This window comes from Bos taurus, chromosome 7, assembly GCF_002263795.3.
Source record: "Bos taurus isolate L1 Dominette 01449 registration number 42190680 breed Hereford chromosome 7, ARS-UCD2.0, whole genome shotgun sequence".
Classification (NCBI taxonomy): Eukaryota; Metazoa; Chordata; class Mammalia; order Artiodactyla; family Bovidae; genus Bos; species Bos taurus.
The window spans coordinates 58,498,184-58,517,740 of NC_037334.1; the positions used below are offsets into that span (position 1 = coordinate 58,498,184).

General features: G+C 38.9%; 1 protein-coding gene across 2 annotated transcripts in view; it reads left to right on the top strand.

The window, feature by feature from the left end:
• Positions 1-19,557, top strand: part of STK32A (serine/threonine kinase 32A) — a 133,296-nt gene that overhangs the window by 40,807 nt on the left and 72,932 nt on the right.

Below are 19,557 nucleotides of genomic sequence, written 5' to 3' on the forward strand. Positions count from 1 at the left end.
TGGCATCGCTGGTGGACATGAAGTTGATTGTTAGGATTTGTACAAAGCGCCTTCTCCTTAAAGTGATGGGCAAGCAACCTGATTTCCTTGCAGCATACTTCTTAAGAAGCCATATACACACCGATGAATTGGAAAAAGATGGGTGCTGTCTTTCTCCTCAAACCAGCTTTAACACAACTGGAGCTAATTTATGTCAGTAGCTAGACATTACATGACTGATCTGCTCTCAAAGCCATTATCATAATCCAAGGCTTAGAAAATGGCAGAGAGGCTTGCATTATCTATTACTTCGAGGTCTTTATGTGGCTGGCTCATTTTCCTCTATATTTTAATGCATCCATTATATTAAGAGCCAGTTCTTCAGTATGACTGTTATTTAAATATGCATACCAAGCAGTTCTTACTTACTAGTGAAGGAAAAAAAAACTCCCCCCCCTTTTTAGTTAGAGAATACTAATGGAAAAATCATTAAAATGTCACTGTGTGTTTAGGGAGATTCTCCGGAGGAATCAGTGCATAAAAGCCTGTCTCCATCTTTGATTAATACAGCTCACTTCATACACAATTTGCTGAAAGCCTCTGTGCTGCAGTTGAAAAGAAGATGGTTGTATGTGACTTGGAAATAGGTCTATTAGGGTTTATGCACTTCTCAGACATAGGGAAGTTAATTTTAAATACAGCTTCAGTGTATTTAATCAGTAATTTAGACTGGCCTATTCACAATGCTGCCATGTAAAGAGTTCAATGGATGCAGCTCTTTCTTTCCCATCCTTAACAATCATCAAATTGCCTTTTTCCTCTCTCTTCACAATGATGAGCCTCCCTTTGTTCAGAGTCACACTGTCCTTTTTCAAAAGTTCAAGCAGCTAATTTTCTTCTTTTAAGAGCAGGAACCCTTCATAAGGACACACTTAGCATTTTACTCTCTCATGCTTGTCTCTCATCGCCGAGTAGGCCAAGTTGATTTCACTCAGTTCCCCTCTTTTTAAATAACATGAGTGTTATAAGACTTGAAGCTGGCCAAAGGTTATAGATTTTGCTTTGCTTACTTGGTGTCATTCTAGACGACATTCTCTTCTCCGTGAATGTGATAACAGGACATACATTCTACTCTGCCCTTCTTCTCACCCTGACACTGAATCCTGCGTTAGAACCTGGGGCACCACTAACACTGATAGAAGAGAGGCGAGACTCCTTATCCCATGATTCTAGTGCCACATTCAGTACTGGAAACTGGGAGGGGCATTCCTAAACAGAGAGCGGCCCTTTTGTCCTTCAAACCTTGAGATAAGTCTTCAGAAAGCATCTTTATTCCTTCTAATAAATGCCTTAATCAGTATAGCATAGTGAATATAAGTGCCTCTTTGCACAACTCTTAAGTACGTTGTAATATTTCAGGAGGTGTGGTTATGAGTAACTTACTTCAAAATTCTTAAGTCCCATTGTTAGAATGGGTTAATGTGTGCAATTTGGTTGTTTCTGTGAATGAAGTGTGGTCAAGAGCTATGCCCACTGCCCAGAACATAGTATGTTACAAATGGTAGTTCTTACTTTCCTTGCTCCATTAAGTTATAGCATTCTGAACGTGCCCATCACCAACAGCCAGCGTGGACCCCAAAAGACAACTTTGAAGGGTACTTGGCCCCACAGCATCAGGGCAGGTTGTCTGTATGGTGGCACTCACATGCCAACTCATTCCCTATAAAAGCTTATGCTTTTTTTTTCCCCACATTTATTTTGTGAATCAAAGAAAAAAATATCTCCAGTGTGTTATATACAATTTAATCAAGATTTTTATGTCCTGGTTTAACTAGACTGAGCTTTACATCCCCAAAACTTCAGGAGCTGGTTTTCTTAAGAAGCATCATATGATAAAATTACAGCAATATTTTCTTTAAAAAACTCCTCTATACCCATTTATGTAGTCTGTTTTGCTGATATGCTCTGTAGGCCTGTCAATACTACTTATAATAATCTTCTCATGGATGCTCAAAATGTCCTTGTCCTCTGGGGATGTTCAGAAAATTCTGGTTTTCGGGATGAAAGAAAACACAAGGAGGCTTTACACTAATGTTAAGAAGTTGGCTTATGAATATACTTATATAAACATATACACATATTACCTTTGAAAATGTTTCCGCTCATGGCAACTTGAAAAACAGAAGAACACATTGAAAAATGAAAACTCTCCAATAATCCTATCACCTTGAAACGACCACTCCTAACAGTGTGCACTTTCCAGTAAAATGTCTGTATTTGATGATGCATGGGTCCCATTCATTCCTTCTTTCATGTATAGATTTTCTGAGCACCACAATTCATAATTAGGGTTGCCAGACACAATCCAGGATGCACAATTAGATTTGAATTTCCGATAAATAACCAGTACCTTTTGGTATATGTCCCAAGTATCATACAGGACATTTTTAACTGAAATAGAAATTCAGATAATGAGTAAGTTTTTAAATGGGTATCTTGCATTTGCTCACTCCGGGGACCCTCATTGTAACACATATCCATACTGTGGAGATGCAGTGGTGAGCACAAGCAGAGAGACTCGCTCACCCACACATTACCAATAACTATGAGAGGCTGCTATTAATCAGGAGGCAATGAATATATCAACTGTGAGAAGTGCATGGGCGGTCTGCGTGCACATATGGGTTTCAGGGGAGGAAGGTCACTAACCCGGGAGCAGCAGTGTTAAGAGTGGAAGAACCTGATGAATTAAAATCCAACCTCCCCAGCCTCCAAAGAGTTGGCCCCACCCAGAACACGGTCATCAGATAAAGGTTATGTTAGAAAGTGAAGGCTGCCATTCAGGGCTGGTATCCAAGAAAAGCAAATACATTCTTCCCTTGAGCCCCTCCCCAGGGGCCTCTAACAAAGCCCTGGCAACCCATACCCGAGAACCAATCGCCCCAGACCTGCCCAGCACAGCAGATCCCCAGGTGGCTTTTGTTAATTGGAATTAAGCCTGCAGCTGCACACAGCTGCTCCCTCTGCTCTCCTAGCCTGGCTCTCCTGTTCCTGTGAACTCCCAAGGGTCCGCATGTGGTTTCAGGAAATGAGGAGAGGAGATTGTCTGTATTAAGTGAAAAGGACCATTTGTCCTGGGAGTGCGAAAAGGGAGCCCTGGGAGATGGCTCAACACAGCCGCATGAATGGGTTCCCTGGAACCAGACTCCATCCTGTGTGACTCAGAGCCCTGGCACCCGTCACAGATCAGAGACCCTGAGAACGCAGAGTGGCCTTCAGAGTCCTGGCATCAACATAATAGCTCCTATTACTTTGGGTTTTACAGATATGATGTTATGTATTCATCCCAGCAACCTATGTGGATAAATATTATTTTTCCCATTTTACACCCAGAGAAACGGAGGCTGAGAGAGGTTAAGCCATTCCCCAGAGTCTCACAGCCAGGACTCAAACCCAGGAATCCGGACTTCAAAGCCCCTGCTCTTCCTGCTGAACTCTCCCCTCCCTTACAGACATCTTGGGAGACTCTCTTAACAAAATATGTAAGGAAATTCAATTGATTTTGTCGCTCATTCTCCACACCCCACAAGAACACAAACTCCATAAGGCAGGTCTGTCCACTGTTCACTCTCCTGCTCCTTACAGTAATGGTGGCCACCTCACAGGAAGGGCTAATAAATCTCTGTTGCATCAGCAAATGAATGAACGGCCAAAGTGAATTAGCGGCGAGACTAGGCTTCTGCCTCCTGTGTTTCCTCGCTCTTTTCCCATCACACCTCTGCCACCTCTCCCGCCCTCACTAACAGCCCCATATTGTCGTGCCTGTTCCAGGTTCTTTGTTGGCCCTGAGGTCAGAGGGACCGGAGTTTGAATCCGTCTCACCACTTGCTAACTATGTAAATGAAGCAATTTACATTTTGTGTTTTGCTTGGTTTCTTCATCTATAATCGGGAATGACAGCAATCTCCATAGCAGAAGGTACTGCTTATGAATAAGAACATGTATATAAAGCATCTCAGACACAGTAAATGTTTAACAACAGCTTTAAACAAACAACTCTGAGGCCCCTCCCAGAAATGAAATGACTCCCTTCCCCCATGGCCAGAAATGATTCTAAAATTTCTCAGGTGGACAAATGTGCCTGAACATGAGCTGGCTTGGGCATTACAAAGTCTTTTGTTCTAAAAACTTAACTCAGTTTCTTTGACTATAAAATAAATGTTTTGGTATAAAATACAGAAAGTTCTAATGAAAATAATAAATACCCATATGTCATCTCTCAGAAGTAATTGTAATAGTTATCTTTATAACTATAATTATATTTCAGTTTAGTTGCTCAGTCGTGTCCGACTCTTTGCGACCCCATGAATTGCAGCACGCCAGGCCTCCCTGTTTATCACCAACTCCCGGAGTTCACTCAGACTCACGTCCATCGAGTCAGTGAGTTATGCTTTAACAAATTACCACACAAAAACAACAACAAATTACCACAAACTTAGTGGTTTAAAACAACATGAATCAAAGAATTTGAGGTTAAAGCTATTTTCATAGTATAATGAAACATTATTTTTCTTTTGCCCTGCACAGTTATTTGCAGTGAAAGTTCACAAACAGACAAAACTAATCAGAACAACAATTACCTATGGAATGTAGAGATTAACTAGAAGGTAGTATTAACTAGATTACTAGATTAACTAGAAGTAGTAGAAAAGTGAGTGAGTGAGAGGTTCTATTATCTTTACTGTGGTGTTGCTCATATGAGAATATATATTTGTCAAAGTTCATTATATTTTACACTTAATATTTGTGCATTCACTATAAATGAATTTTCCCTCATTAAAAGAATATAAATTTTTATATTTCATAAATACAAAAATATAAATTTAAAAGAATATAAATTAAAAAACACACAAATGTATTATCTTACAATTTTGGAGGTTAGAAGTGCAAACTCAGTCTTAACTGAGCTAAAATCCAAGCTGTCGGCCTCCTTCTGGAGGCCCTATCAGAAAATTTGTTTTCCTTACTTTTCCAGCGTCCTGAAGCTTCCTGTGAGCCTTGGTTCATGGCCGCTGTTTCCATCTTCAACCCTCTGACTTTCCGCCTTCCTCTTCCATCTTCTAAGGATGCTTGTGATTACACTGGGCCCACCTGGTGGTGATGGTTCTCTCCTGATCTAGCTCTCTAGCCAGGCTCCTCTAAGCCCTTTTCTCAGCTAGGCCTCAACCTTGCCCTCTAAAAACTTCAACTAAACACTGGCATTGTTTCTAACAGCTCAAAGCCTCATCCTAGAATGACCCCAGCCCCCTAAAATGCTTTGCTGAGAAAACTCAAGTATGCCGTGAAAACTTACTCTTTGTTCCCCCACCAACCCCTCAAGTTAGTGCTCCTTCTCTCAGCCTCTGCGGGAAGGGAGGAGCCCAACTTCCCTATGTAGCATCATTTAACAAACCAGATGCGTTTCACATGGACCAACTCCACCTTCCCAGTTTTTGTAGGTTTTCACCTTTCTGACTCTTTTGAGCCCCAGCTCACGATCCTCCCTGTTCCCTCTTAAACAAATCAAAGTTGAGTTCAGTTCACACTGGACTCTTTTCCTATTGCAATACGATATAACTGACTAAAATATCTCCTTATTACTTTAACCACTGTCAGCTTTGTTAACTTAGGAAGAGAGATGATTAAATTAAGGGCCCTGTAAAGGGGAGATAATCCTGAATTATCCAGTGTTGTCATAGGAAGAAATTTTCCTTAGATTTGGCCCTGATGAACTCGGGTAGGTGTGGAAGAATGGAGTAGTTCCTGAAGATGAACTTAGCAAAAAACAGTGTTATTGTGTGGCCAACACATAATAATTGTTCCATATAGTTGTTGGCTGACTAATGGCCGAGAAACTAGGTCTTTATAATGCAAACATTCACTCATTCATTTACTCCTCAGTATTAAAAAGGAGTCCTTAGTTACAATCAACACACGGAGATATTAGAAAATCTAAGTTCAAGAGAGATTCATTGGAAGGATATGGGGTAGCTTACATAGTTATCAGAAGTAAAGCTTGAAGAAGTAGGTCTCAGGAGGGTGAGGGACAGAGGCAGCTCTGGGACTCTAGATGGCAGGAACTAACGGACAGGCTGTCTCAGCTGGGATGAGTCAGCTGTAGCCAATTTTCTAACCTTGCGTCACCTACTCAAGGTTCAGAATCCTGGGAGGGAATCCAACTGGCCTTGCTCAGAAAACGTGCCTACCTCTTGGCAAGAAGAAAGAGTGAAATAAATAATGACTCCTAGACTGTCCGCCTGAGCACTTGATAAATAATAATGTCATTCACTGAAGAGGGAGATCTGAGGAGGAACAGGTTCATTGTCAAAATAAAGAACTCTCTCTTCCCTGTGTTAGTTTTGAGCTGCATCTTAGGTACCCAGATAGAGCTGTTGAATAGATGATGAGTCTGAAGCTCAGAAAAGAAATCCAGACTCCAAGGAAAAGTCCCACAAAATACTAACATGGGAATCATTGGCTTATAGGTGCTACTTACACCAGGGATTTGAAGAAAGCACCACTGGAGAGTAATTAGATAGAAGAAAAGGGCTGAGGATTCAAGACCTAGATCATTTAATAGTTCTGATAGAGGAGAAAGACTCAGGGAACTAGAAAAGAAGCAATTGCCAAAAACCTAGCCAACAAGTGAGGAATAAATCAGCAGACTGTGGCAATCCAGAGTCAAGGACACTAAGTACTTCAGAAAAGAAGGTGTATAAACCATTTCAAGTGCTGCAGAGAAGTCAGGAATGAGGAAACAATTGCCCACTGACTTGGGAAGATATGCATAGTGTGACCTTGATAAGAGCCAACGTCAAAAGTTTAGACAAAAGACTGAAGGGAGTAACTTGATGAGAACATGGGACTGTGTAATTTTCTTTTTGGAGGGTGGAGTACAAATTGGTTTTGTTGTGTTTTGAGATTAACCCATGTTGTCAGAAGTAGCAAGTATGTTGTCATTTCTCTATTATAGTCCATTGTGTGAATATACCATGATTTATCTGTACATCTTAAAAATTTTTTTATTATGCAAAACAATGTTTAAAAATTGAAGTGTAGTTGATTCAGTGTGTTAATTTCAGGTGTACATCACAGTGATTCCTGTGTATATGTGTTATTACAAATTATTGAGTATAGTTCCCTATGTTATACAGTAGGTCCTTGCTGTTTATCTATTTTATATATAGTATATAGTAGTGTTTATCTATTTTATTGTTGATGGATGTTTGGGTTGTTTCCAGTTTGAAACTTTTACAAATAGTTCTGCTATTAGCATGCTTGTTTGTATCTTTTGGTAAACAAAAGTACTCATATTGGGGGGCATAGACCTAGAAATCAAATCACTGGATCCTAAGATTTATGTATGTTTACCTGGCAGATTTCCAAAGAAGTACCAATTTATATTCACATCAGCAAGATGTAAGAATTCAAGTTGGTTTTAGATTGAATTTTCCTAGTGACCTAGAGTTTGGGCACATTTTTATATGCTTACTGGCCATTGGGAACCCCATTTTTTTAAGTGCTTGAGTTTTTTCTCCATCTTTCTATGGTTTTTTGCCTCTTTTTCTCATTGATCTATAGAAGTTATTTATATATTCTGTGGTTGGCAGTTTAGGTGCTAAGTCGTGTCCAGCTCTTTGAGACCCCAGAACTGTAGCTCACCAAACTCCTCTGTACATGGAATTTCCCAGACAAGAATACTGGAGTGGGTTGCCATTTCCTGCTCCAGGGCATCTTCCCAACTCTGGGATCCACCCATGTCTCCTGTGATGCAGGCAATTCTTTTATCGCTGAGCCACCAGGGTTGGACATATTCTGTAAGTAAGTCTTATTGAGGATGTAAATTATTTGCCCAATCTGTGACTTATCTTTTCATTCCATAATGATGTTTTTGTAAATAAACATTAAAACTTGAATTTAAATATGGTATGATTTATCAGTCTTTTCCTTTATAGGCAGTGCTTTCTGTATCATATTTAGGAAATCTTTGCCCATACCAATGTGAAAATATCTCGTTTCCTGCATCATAGTGACACATTTGTTATTAGTCAAGTCATCACATATGTGTGGGTTTCTAGGCTTTGTTTTATTGATCTGTTTGTGTACCTTGACATATTATTCACACCACTCTAAGTACTATAGCTTCAGACTGGTAAAAGAATTCAGTAACATAATTCTTATTCTTGATTAACTTGATTATGGTTGGCCCTTTCCAATTCTATGTTGGCTTTTCAATTTGTATTTTAAAGCTGCTGGTATTTATATTGGGTTACATTGAATTTGTGGATTAGTTCAGGGAGAATGAACATATATTTAAACTATTAAACCTTCCAGTTTATCAAATACACACAGACATATATCTATAATTAAGATAACCCTTAATTTCTATTTTTAGTTTCAGTTTTTAGTGTAGAGTTCTAGCATACTTGTCTTTAAATTTATTTCTAGGTATTTGATGTCTTTTGTGTGCGTGCTCAGTCACTCGGTCATGTCCGACTCGGTGACTCCAGGGATTGCAGCCAGCCAGGCTCCGTTATCCATGGAATCTTCCAGGCAAGAATACTAGAGCGGTTGCTATTTCCTACTTCAGGGATTTAATGTTTTTTACATGACTACAAACAGTAATTATCAAAATTAAATTTTCTTGTTGTTTGTTGCTTGTTTACCAAAATACAATTGACTTTCAATATTGACTTTGTGTCCAGTGACCTTGTTAAATTCTCTTATTCATTCTACCAGTAGGCCTATTGATTCTTTTGGATCTTCAAAGTTTATAATCATGTCATTAACTAACAATGACAGTTTTAGTTCTTCCTTTCCAACCTTCTTACCTTTTACTTTCTTGCCCATTGCATTTGTATTGAGAAAAATGCAGAGTATAGTGTACATCCTTATGTGTTTGTCCTGATTTCACAGGGAAGGTTTTCAGGATTTCAAGATTTCATATGATAACCGTGGATTTGTAGATATCCATTATCACAATGGGCTTCCCTTGTGGCTCAGTGGTGAAGAATCCACCTGCAATGTGGGAGACCTGGGTTCGATCCCTGGGTTGGGAAGATCTCCTGGAGAAGGGAAAGGCTACTCATTCCAGTATTCTGGTCTAGGGAATTCCATGGACTGTATAGTCCATGAGGTCACACTTCACTTTCTTTCTTTCATTATCACAATAAAGTTTGCTTCCAGTCCTAATTTGCTATGTTTTTTTTTTTTTATCATGAATGAGTATTAAATTTTGTCAAATGTGTTTTTGTTTTATCAAGATCATTTCTATCATGTGGCAAAGTAAATTAATTAATCTTCAAATCTTAAAATAACCTTGATCCTAAAATAAACCCTAGTAGGTCATGTCCTATTAAAATGAACTTTAGTTGTTCATGTCCTATTACAGTAAACCCTGGTTGGTCATGTTCTATTGTCCCTTTGTATATATCACTAGACACCAGTACACATTTTAAAATATCTATTTATGTTTATTTTTATATATCAACATTTCTTTTATTATGTATAGTATGTTTTTTTTAATGTGCATAAACAAGTTTAAATGCAGAATATGAGCCAATCTAGAGAAAGGACCTGGTAACATAGGATAGAAAGGGGAAGATAGCCAAAGCGAGCTGTGGAAGGTAAAGAGATAGATGTGGTTCAGGGAACAGGTAAGTGCACTGGCCTTAGGGAGAAACCAGGGCTCTTCTTTCCTCGCACAAGAACAGTGAAAAGCAGTATGTAACTAGGTATTTCTAATGTGGTGGGTTTGTTGTTGGGCAGATGAATTATTTCTCATGCCACTGCTTCTGTGACATATGAGTTATCAATTGAGAATGAAGAATGGGCCCAAGATAGGATTTGAGGAGAAAAGCTGCTAAGTGACTGAAAGTGTGAAATTAATAGAGAATTGCTGCTGCTGCTGCTAAGTCGCTTCAGTCGTGTCAGACTCTGTGCGACCCCATGGACTGCAGCCTACCAGGCTTCTTCATCCATGGGATTCTCCAGGCAAGAACACTGGAGTGGGTTGCCATTTCCTTCTCCTAATAGAGAATTAGGACTTTCTAAATATCTATTTCAGACTTGTGGTTATAAATGTACAGTGAATCCAATCAGCACTGTTTGTTTTTCTCCTTAGAGTTCGCTTAATGGATATTTGTTGGTTTTTTGCTGCTGTTTTAAAACAAATAGGTGTGTTTAAGTTTAGTTGGGAAAGGTATCCTCACTATGACAGTATTTAATGAATTGAAAAATGTATTTTGAGGAGGTAGACTCAATAAATAGACTCTTGGAGGAAACTTGAGGAAATCATACATACATGAAACCTAAGACAGTTCATATCTTTTTGCTTTTCATACAACCTAGACAGCACATTAAAAAGCAGAGACATAACTTTGTCAACAAAGGTCTGTCTAGTCAAAGCTATGGTTTTTCCAGTAGTCATGTATGAATGTGAGAGTTGGACTATAAAGAAAGCTGAGCACTGAAGAATTGATGCTTTTGAACTATAGTGTTGGAGAAGACTCTTGAGAGTCCCTTGGACTGCAAGGAGATTAAACCAGTCAATCCTAAAGGAAATCAACTGAATATTCATTGGAAGAACTGATGCTGAAGCTGAAACTGCAATACTTTGGCCACCTGATGAGAAGAACTAACTTGTTGGAAAAGACCCTGATGCTAGGAAAGATTGAAGGCAGGAGGAGAAGGGGACAATAGAGAATGAGATAAATGGATGGCATCACTGACTCCATGGACATGAATTTGAGAAAGCTCCAGGAGTTGGTGATAGACAGGGAAGCCTGGTGTGCTACAGTCCATGGGGTCACAAAGAGTCAGACACAACTGAGCAACTGAACTGAAGACAGTTCATATTTTTGAGAGTTTATTTTTGAGGTGTTATGCTGAAATATTACATGTATGATCTCATGTATTTTCAAATACTAGTTCCTATACATTAAAAATAGTATTTGTCCTCTTATAAAGATGAGTAAATTGAAGATGAGAGGTTTGATTCCTTGCCAAACTACAAAACCTGAAAGTCATGCCAAGTCTAGATTCTAAATCCCACTCCCAAATTCTTTAAGACAGAGTTAACCTATATTTTATTTTAATGTTACTTATACATATATCATTACTTTCAAAACTCTAGAATTGAAGTTTAACAAATTGCACAAAACTACAAAATCAATTAAAAAAATTTTCAAGAGTCTTTTAACATGATGAGTTATAATGTGTTAGTGAAACCAAATCACCATTTGTAACTTGATATATTCCAGTTTGACATTAAAAAAAGAAGAAGGAAAAAAAAACAATATGCCTGCTCCTGCTTCCCTGATAGAGTTCCAAATGCTGGACATCAGAACTGGAGATGGATGGAAAGCCTCATGAGATCAAAACATTTCTGAATGTTGGTCTAGTTTGACTGTAAACACTAGTCAGGTGAAGGGAAATGGGACGCATTAAAAATGGGAAGGGCATGGAGGACAAAGTAAGGATTCTGTATTTAGTAGCAGGGCTGGGTTGTCCTCTCCTGGCCCTGGAATTTTGAGACAGGGACAGCTAGGTCAGTAAGGACATAAATTGCTATTCTGGCCAAAGAGGCAAAGGAATAGACAATAGCAGGTGCCGGATGAACCTTTTCTCTCTCCACTTCATCCACTGGAGAAATCAATCAAAATACATGACTCAGCATATCCTGGAACCCTCTCAGCCCTGTCAGGGCCTGTCCAGCCACTTTTTGAATCACAGGTGGTAATTGGTGACCCATCAGTGACCTGAATTCATCCCACTTAGAGTGTCTGTCTGCAGGCAGTCTACAATTCTCCCGAAGCACAAAAAGTGGTAACTTCTGATATATTTTCTCCAGACCCCTGAAAAATTCTATGGGTAAGAATATAATTTAATGGTTCCTCATTATCATCTGAGCATGGGTCTTGGCTTTTACTTTTACATGGCAGGGGCAGTGAGATGTTGTTTTTCCCCTTTGCTTGTTTACTGGCTAGAGTAATCTCTGAGGTACTATCTCAGGAGATTATGTAGAAGATAATAATAGTCATATTTTCCCCAGAGAAACTTTATAAATAACATCTCCAAGGCCTGTCCAGATAAGCTGATGGATCACAGAATAGCATTTAAAGCTCTGTCCAGAGAGAGGGCAGAGCTGGAGGAAAATCAGCTACTATATCACAATGTCAGGAAAATATCTGCAGTGTCTTAGGTGTGGTGTTTAAAATTCATCCACAATCTCTGTCATTGTGTAAATTATGGATTTTGGTTCATTTTCTCGGAGGCTATAGTTTATGGTTTGAATCAGGCAAGTAAGTATGTGTATTACTATCTCTGAGGTTTTTATGAGGCCCTGCAATCAAAGTCAGGTCCTTCTGTTAGTTTCTAGCACAATATCCTACACTTTTCCTTCACAGCCCTTATCATGTTTTATAACTAGATATTTGTGCAAATATTTGTTGTGTAGATGATCAGATTTAAGAAGAAGGAAACCAGGATCCTTGATTTACTCTTTTAGCCTCAGCACCTTGTATAATAAACATATAATAATTAGGTGTAAAATGGTCATTAAATAAACAGGTGTTCATCATGTACCAAGATATTTGGATGCTGAGGTTGCTGATGGATAGAATGAGGAAGCATATATTCCTCAAAGTGTTCAAATGAGGAACTCAGGTCAAAAAAAAAAAAAAAAAAACAATGGTTACAATACAATACAAAGCATCTTTAGCTAGGTTTCTGGAGTGTTCTATAACAGAGAAATGACTGGGTGCTCTGAAAGTACAAAGAGAATTAACATCTTATTTATATTTGGTGAGAAGAGGTTAGAAAAGACTAAAGTAGAGGATAAATGAAATCTGAGTCTTTATGTCTCCTGTGCTATGCTGTGCTTAGTCACTCAGTCATGTCTGACTCTTTGCAACCCTATGGACTGTAGCCCGCCAGGCTTCTCTATCCATGGGGATTCTCTAGGCAATAATATTGGAGTTGGTTGCTATGCCCTCCTCCAGGGGATCTTCCCAACCCAGGGATCGAACCCAGGTCTCCCACATTGCAGGTGGATTCTTTACCATCTGAGCCACTGGGGAGTGAAGCTATGTCTCCTGAGATGTACATAAAAGTTTCCTCTGGTGAAAAAAGAAGTTTTAATGAACATTTATCATAACTATTACATGGTAGTCTTCACATTTATTCTATGCACTTCCAAAAAGATCTATGTAAATTCTAAGTTTTCCATGTTTATGAATTTTAGATATACGTTATTTTTTTCTAATTTTTGGCCATACCCTGCAGCATATGGAACCATAGTTCCCCAATAAGGATTGAATACATGCACCCTGCATTGGGAGGCAGAGTCTTAACCACTGGACCACCAGGAAGTCCCTGCTGCTGCTGCTGCTAAGTCGCTTCAGTCGTGTCCGACTCTATGAGACCCCATAAGTGGCAGCCCACCAGGCTCCTCTGTCCCTGGAATTCTCCAGGCAAGAATACTGGAGTGGGTTCCATTTCCTTCTCCAATGCATGAAGGTGAAAATTGAAAGTGAAAGTGAAGTCTGTCCTACTCCTAGCGACCCCATGGACTGCAGCCTACCAGGCTCCTCTGTCCATGGGATTTGCCAGGCAAGAGTACTGGAGTGGGTTGCCATTGCCTTCTCCAAGGAAGTCCCTAGATATGTGCATTTTGAACCTGGATATACTGTACATAGTCAATAAAGCAGAAACAGATGTTTTCCTGGAACTCTCTTGCTTTTTCAATGATCCAGCAGCTGTTGGCAATTTGATCTCTGGTTCCTCTGCCATTTCTAAAATAAGCTTGAACATCTGGAAGTTCACGGTTCATGTATTGCTGAAGCCTGGCTTGGAGAATTTTGAGCATTACTTTACTAGCATGTGAGATGAGTGCAATTGTGCAGTAGTTTGAGCATTCTTTGGCATTGCCTTTCTTTGGGATTGGAATGAAAACTGACCTTTTCCAGTCCTGTGGCCACTGCTGAGTTTCCCAAACTTGCTGGCATATTGAGTGCAGTACTTTCACAGCATCATCTTTCAGGAATTTGAAATAGCTCAACTGGAATTCCATCACCTCCACTAGCTTTGTTCATAGTGATGCTTTCTAAGGCCCACTTGACTTCACATTCCAGGATGTCTGGCTCTAGGTGAGTGATCACACCATCATGATTATCTGGGTCAAGAAGATATTTTTTGTACAGATCTGTGTATTCTTGCCACCTCTTCTTAATATCTTCTGCTTCTGTTAGGTCTGTACCATTTCTGTCCTTTCTCGAGCCCATTTTTGCATGAAATGTTTCCTTGGTATCTCTAATTTTCTTGAAGAGATCTCTAGTCTTTCCCATTCTGTTTTTCCTCTATTTCTTTGCATTGATCACTGAGAAAGGCTTTCTTATCTTTCCTTGCTGTTTTTTGGAACTCTGCATTCAGATGCTTATATCTCCTTTTCTCCTTTGCTTTTCACTTCTCTTCTTTTCACAGCTATTTGTAAGGCCTCCTCAGAGAGCCATTTTGCTTTTTTGCATTTCTGTTCTATGGGGATGGTCCTGGTCTCTGTTTCCTGTACAATGTCACAAACCTCCTCTTGATAAACCTATATGCAGGTCAGGAAGCAACAGTTAGAACTGGACATGGAACAACAGACTGGTTCCAAATAGGAGAAGGAGTCCTTTAAGGCTGTATATTGTCACCCTGCTTATTTAACTTACATGCAGAGTACATCATGAGAAACGCTGGGCTGGAAGAAGCACAAGCTGGAATCAAGATTGCCAGGAGAAATATCAATAACTCAGATATGCAGATGACACCACCCTTATGGCAGAAAGTGAAGAGGAACTAAAAACCTCTTGATGAAAGTGAAAGAGGAGAGTGAGAAAGTTGGCTTAAAGCTCAACATTCGAAGACTAAGATCATGGCATCTGGTTCCATCACTTCATGGGAAATAGATGGGGAAACAGTGAAAACAGTGTCAGACTTTATGTTTTGGGGCTCCAAAATCACTGCAGATGGTGATTGCAGCCATGAAATTAAAAGACGCTTACTCCTTGGAAGGAAAGTTATGACCAACCTAGATAGCATATTCAAAAGCAGAGATATTACTTTGTCAACAAAGGTCCATCTAGTCAAGTCTATGGTTTTTCCAGTGGTCATGTATGGATGTGAGAGTTGGACTGTGAAGAAAGCTGAGCACCGAAGAATTGATGCTTTTGAACTGTGGTGTTGGAGAAGACTCTTGAGAGTCCCTTGGACTGCAAGGAGATCCAACCAGTCCATCCTAAAGGATCAGTCCTAGGTGTCCATTGGAAGGAATGATGCTGAGGCTGAAATTCCAATGCTTTGGCCACCTCATGCAAAGAGTGGACTCATTGGAAAAGACCCTGTTGCTGGGAGGGATTTGGGGCAGGAGGAGAAGGGGACAACAGAGGATGAGATGGCTGGATGGCATCACTGACTAGATGCACATGGGTTTGGGTAGACTCTGGTAGTTGGTCATGGATAGGGAGGCCTGGCATGCTGTGATTCATGGGGTCGCAAAGAGTCAGACACGACTGAGCGACTGAACTGAACCAATACTGTACATATAAGATACACAAGAGTGGATGAGGTCATCTATGTGTTTTTGATGAAGGCATTTAAGGTGTTTTTTCTTGGAGAATATTGTAAGGCTACTTATGAGACAGAGAAAAAGCATTTTATAAATTTCAAATCTTCTTAACTCTACTGCTGGGTTTTCCTGAAGAGGAAAACTGGACAACATATTCTAGAAAGGGAATGTGGGGAATAGGTACTCTCAGAAATTCTTTGTGGGAATTAAAAATTATACACCCTTTATAGATATAAATTTGGCAATTCAGAGTCTAAAATTACATATTCCTTTACCCTTTGTTTTAATAAGCTTTATCTTAGTAAACCCACTTCTAGAAATCTACCCCAAAGTTGTTCTGGCCAAAATACAAAAAGGCAAGATGCAAAAAGTTTTTCACTATTTTATCAGTAATAGCAAAAGGCTGGAAACAACCCGAATGTCCTTCAGTAGGAAACAGGTTGAATAAACAAGTAACATCCATAAAATTCGGCACTACACAGCTGAGAAAGGGAATGAGAAGTATCTCTATATACTATTAAGGTCTTTGGCTAGAATATACCTTTAAGTGGAAAAAGCGGTGTGACCTCAAAGTGATCTACAGATTCTATCTATATCCCTATCAAAATCTCAGCTAGATTCTTTTGCGGGGGGGAGGGGAAACAGCAAGCTGATCTTAAAACTCATATACAACTTCAAGGGGTCTGAAACTCAAGAAACTCAAAGGAAATAGCTAAAACAGTCTCAAAAGAACAAAGTTGGAGGGCTCCCACATGATTTCAAAACTTAATCCAAAGCTGCAGTAATCAAGACAGTGTAGAAGGCGCATAATGATAAACATAAAACTGAGTTGAGAGTCTAAAAACAAGCCCTTCATTTATCAATGAAATTGATAAATTTTTACCCAAGAAAATTCAATGGGTAAACAGTCTTTTCAACAAATGGTGCTGGGACAATGCGATATTCAAATGCAAAGAACCCGTACTTCACACTAACAAAAATGAACTCAAAATAGGTAATAGACCTAAAGAACTAAAACCATAAAAACTATTATTCTAAAAAATTGGAGTAGATCTTTGTTATCTTGGATTAGGCAATAGTTTTTTACATATGACACCAAAAGCACAACTAATAAAAGAAAAATACAGATAAATTGGACACCATCAAAATTTAAAACTTTTGTTGTTCAAAGACATCATCAAGAAAGTTAAAAGTGGGAAAAATATTTGCAAATCATGTATCTGATAAGGGACTTGCATCTAAAATATGTAAAGGATTCTTACAACTCAGTAATAAAAAGAAAGAAAACAGTTGGAAAATGGACAGAAGGTTAGAATAGAATAGATATTTTGACAAAGAAGATATGCACATGAAAAGATGTTCAACATCACTAGGCATTAGGGAGATGCAAATCAAAACCACAATGATATACCACTTCACACTAATTAGAATGGCTACTACTTAAAAATTAGAATGTACAAAGTGTTGGCAAGATAAGAAGTAATTAGAACCAGTGTGCGTTGCTGATGGGAATGTAATGTTGAAGTCACTGTGAAAAGGGGTTTGGCAGGTCCTTAAAAAGGGCTTCCTTGCTAGCTCAGATGGTAAAGAATCTGACTGTAATGCAGGAGACAGGAGTTCAATTCCTGGGTCAGGAAGATGCCCTGGAGAAGCGACTGGGTACCCGTTCCAGTATTCTTGCCTTGAGAATCCCATGGACAGAGGAGCCTGGCGGGCTACGGTCCATAGAGTCACAAGGAGTCAGGCACACTGAGCAACTATCACTTTCACTTCTTAAAAAGCTAAACATAGAAGTACCATGCAATCTAGTGGTTCCCATCCTAAGAATATGCTAAAATATTTGAAAGGGACAAGGACTTGTACACCAATATTCATAGCGGCACTTTCCACAGTCCTCAAAAGGTAGAAACAACCCAAATGTTTGTCAACAGATGAATGGAAAATCAAATTGTGGTATATGCATACAGCAGGATATTATTCAGCCTAAAAAGGGATGAAATTCTGATAGATACTGCATGAATAAACCTTGAAAACATTATGCTAAGTGAAATAAGCCTGATACAAAATTTCACTTACGTGAGGTACCTAAAATAGACAAATACATACACGTAGAAACAGAGGTTACCAGGGATTAGGAGAGGGAGAATTGCAATGTATTATTTTAATGGGTAGAATTCTTGTTCAGGGTGAAGAGAAAGTTCTGGAAATAGGTCATGGTGATGATTACACAACATTGTGAATGTATTTAATGTCACTGAATTATACACTTGAAGTGGTTAATATGGTAAATCTTATGCTATATGTATTTTACCACAATCAAAAAATATTTTTAGAAGTTATTAATAGATGAATGGAGGTATTAAAATGGAGAGGTATATTGACTTTTTCTCAATATACCTGGCTTTGCAGACTTGACTTTGACTTCATAAAATACATAAATATTTTATATAACTATAAAACAAAATGAAATTTTAAAAACAATCCCCTCAAATGGAATGCATATTGAAACAAATGAACCCAAGCCTCTATCTGGTTTTGCCGTATAATCACACAGAAATGTACTATTTCAAGTGACTTTCAGTGATTTTTAGTGTAATTATGCTGTAATGACAAAAAAGAATAGCAATTGCTTAAAGTGTTTTCAGTAATGGTATTGTTGAAGGTAATGTTGATATTGCTATTCTGAAAATGTTTTACACATATTATGGGATAAAGCGAACAGCATGGTGGGTAATATGTTAAAACCTTGAGAGATGTCAAAATCTTTGAGAATCAGGATTTTCAGTAAGGAAGAAGGGAGTTACTGCTATAATACTGATGAGATTAAGAGTTGCTATAGTCTTGAATATAAACGGAAAATGTCACTATAAATTTATGGCACATTTACCTTCAATTATTTTTGTGTAAACATATATATATTATGCATGCATGCATGCTAAGTCTCTTCAGTCATGTCCAGCTCTTTGTGAGCCTATGGATGTAGCCCACCAGGCTCCTCTGTCCCTGGGATTCTCCAGGGAAGCATATTGGAGTGGGTTGCCATGCCCTTCTCTAGGGGGACCTTCCCAACCCAGGGATCGAACCCAGGTCTCTTAGGTTTCCTGCATTGGCAAGTAGGTTTTTTTTTTTTTATCACTTGTGCTACCTGAGAAGTGTGTATGTGTGTGTGTATATATATATATATATATATATATATATATAAACATATGGACGGAGGAGCCTGGTAGGCTGCAGTCCATGGGGTCACTAAGAGTCGGACACGACTGAACGACTTCACTTTCACTTTTCACTTTCATGCATTGGAGAAGGAAATGGCAACCCACTCCAGTGTTCTTGCCTGGAGAATCCCAGGGATGGGGGAGCCTGGTGGGCTGCCGTCTATGGGGTCACACAGAGTCGGACATGACTGAAGCGACTTAGCATAGCATAGCATACTTATATCAAGTATTTATATCTATTCCTAGCTCTGCCCATTGAAAAGACCTAGTAGCAATGACAACCCAATTGCAGCAAACACTTCTGTCATTCAGTCTGGAGGAGTAAATGTACAAGATCACCATGAATACCTTTTCATATCAGAAAGTCTTCTGATAGATTTATAGCTATCAAAACCTATGAGGGTTATTTCAAAATAACACGTGATGCAACTTGGCTATGTTCCAAAGGCCAAAAAACAGATATCAGTAAGAGTGATAAGATAACATCACACCCATGATTTCATTATGATTTAAAAAAACTTACTGATTGCTTTGGGAGGATGCTAAGAAACTAAAAAATCATTTTGAAAAGTGATAAAGACCTCAGCATTTGTTTTACCTTTCCTATATGAACCATACCTTAAGTAACCAAATAACTGATGAAAGCCTACCTCTCTTTATAAAAGTACTCTAGCTAAAATAAAAAGGAGAAATGATAGGACTCGAATATTACTAACT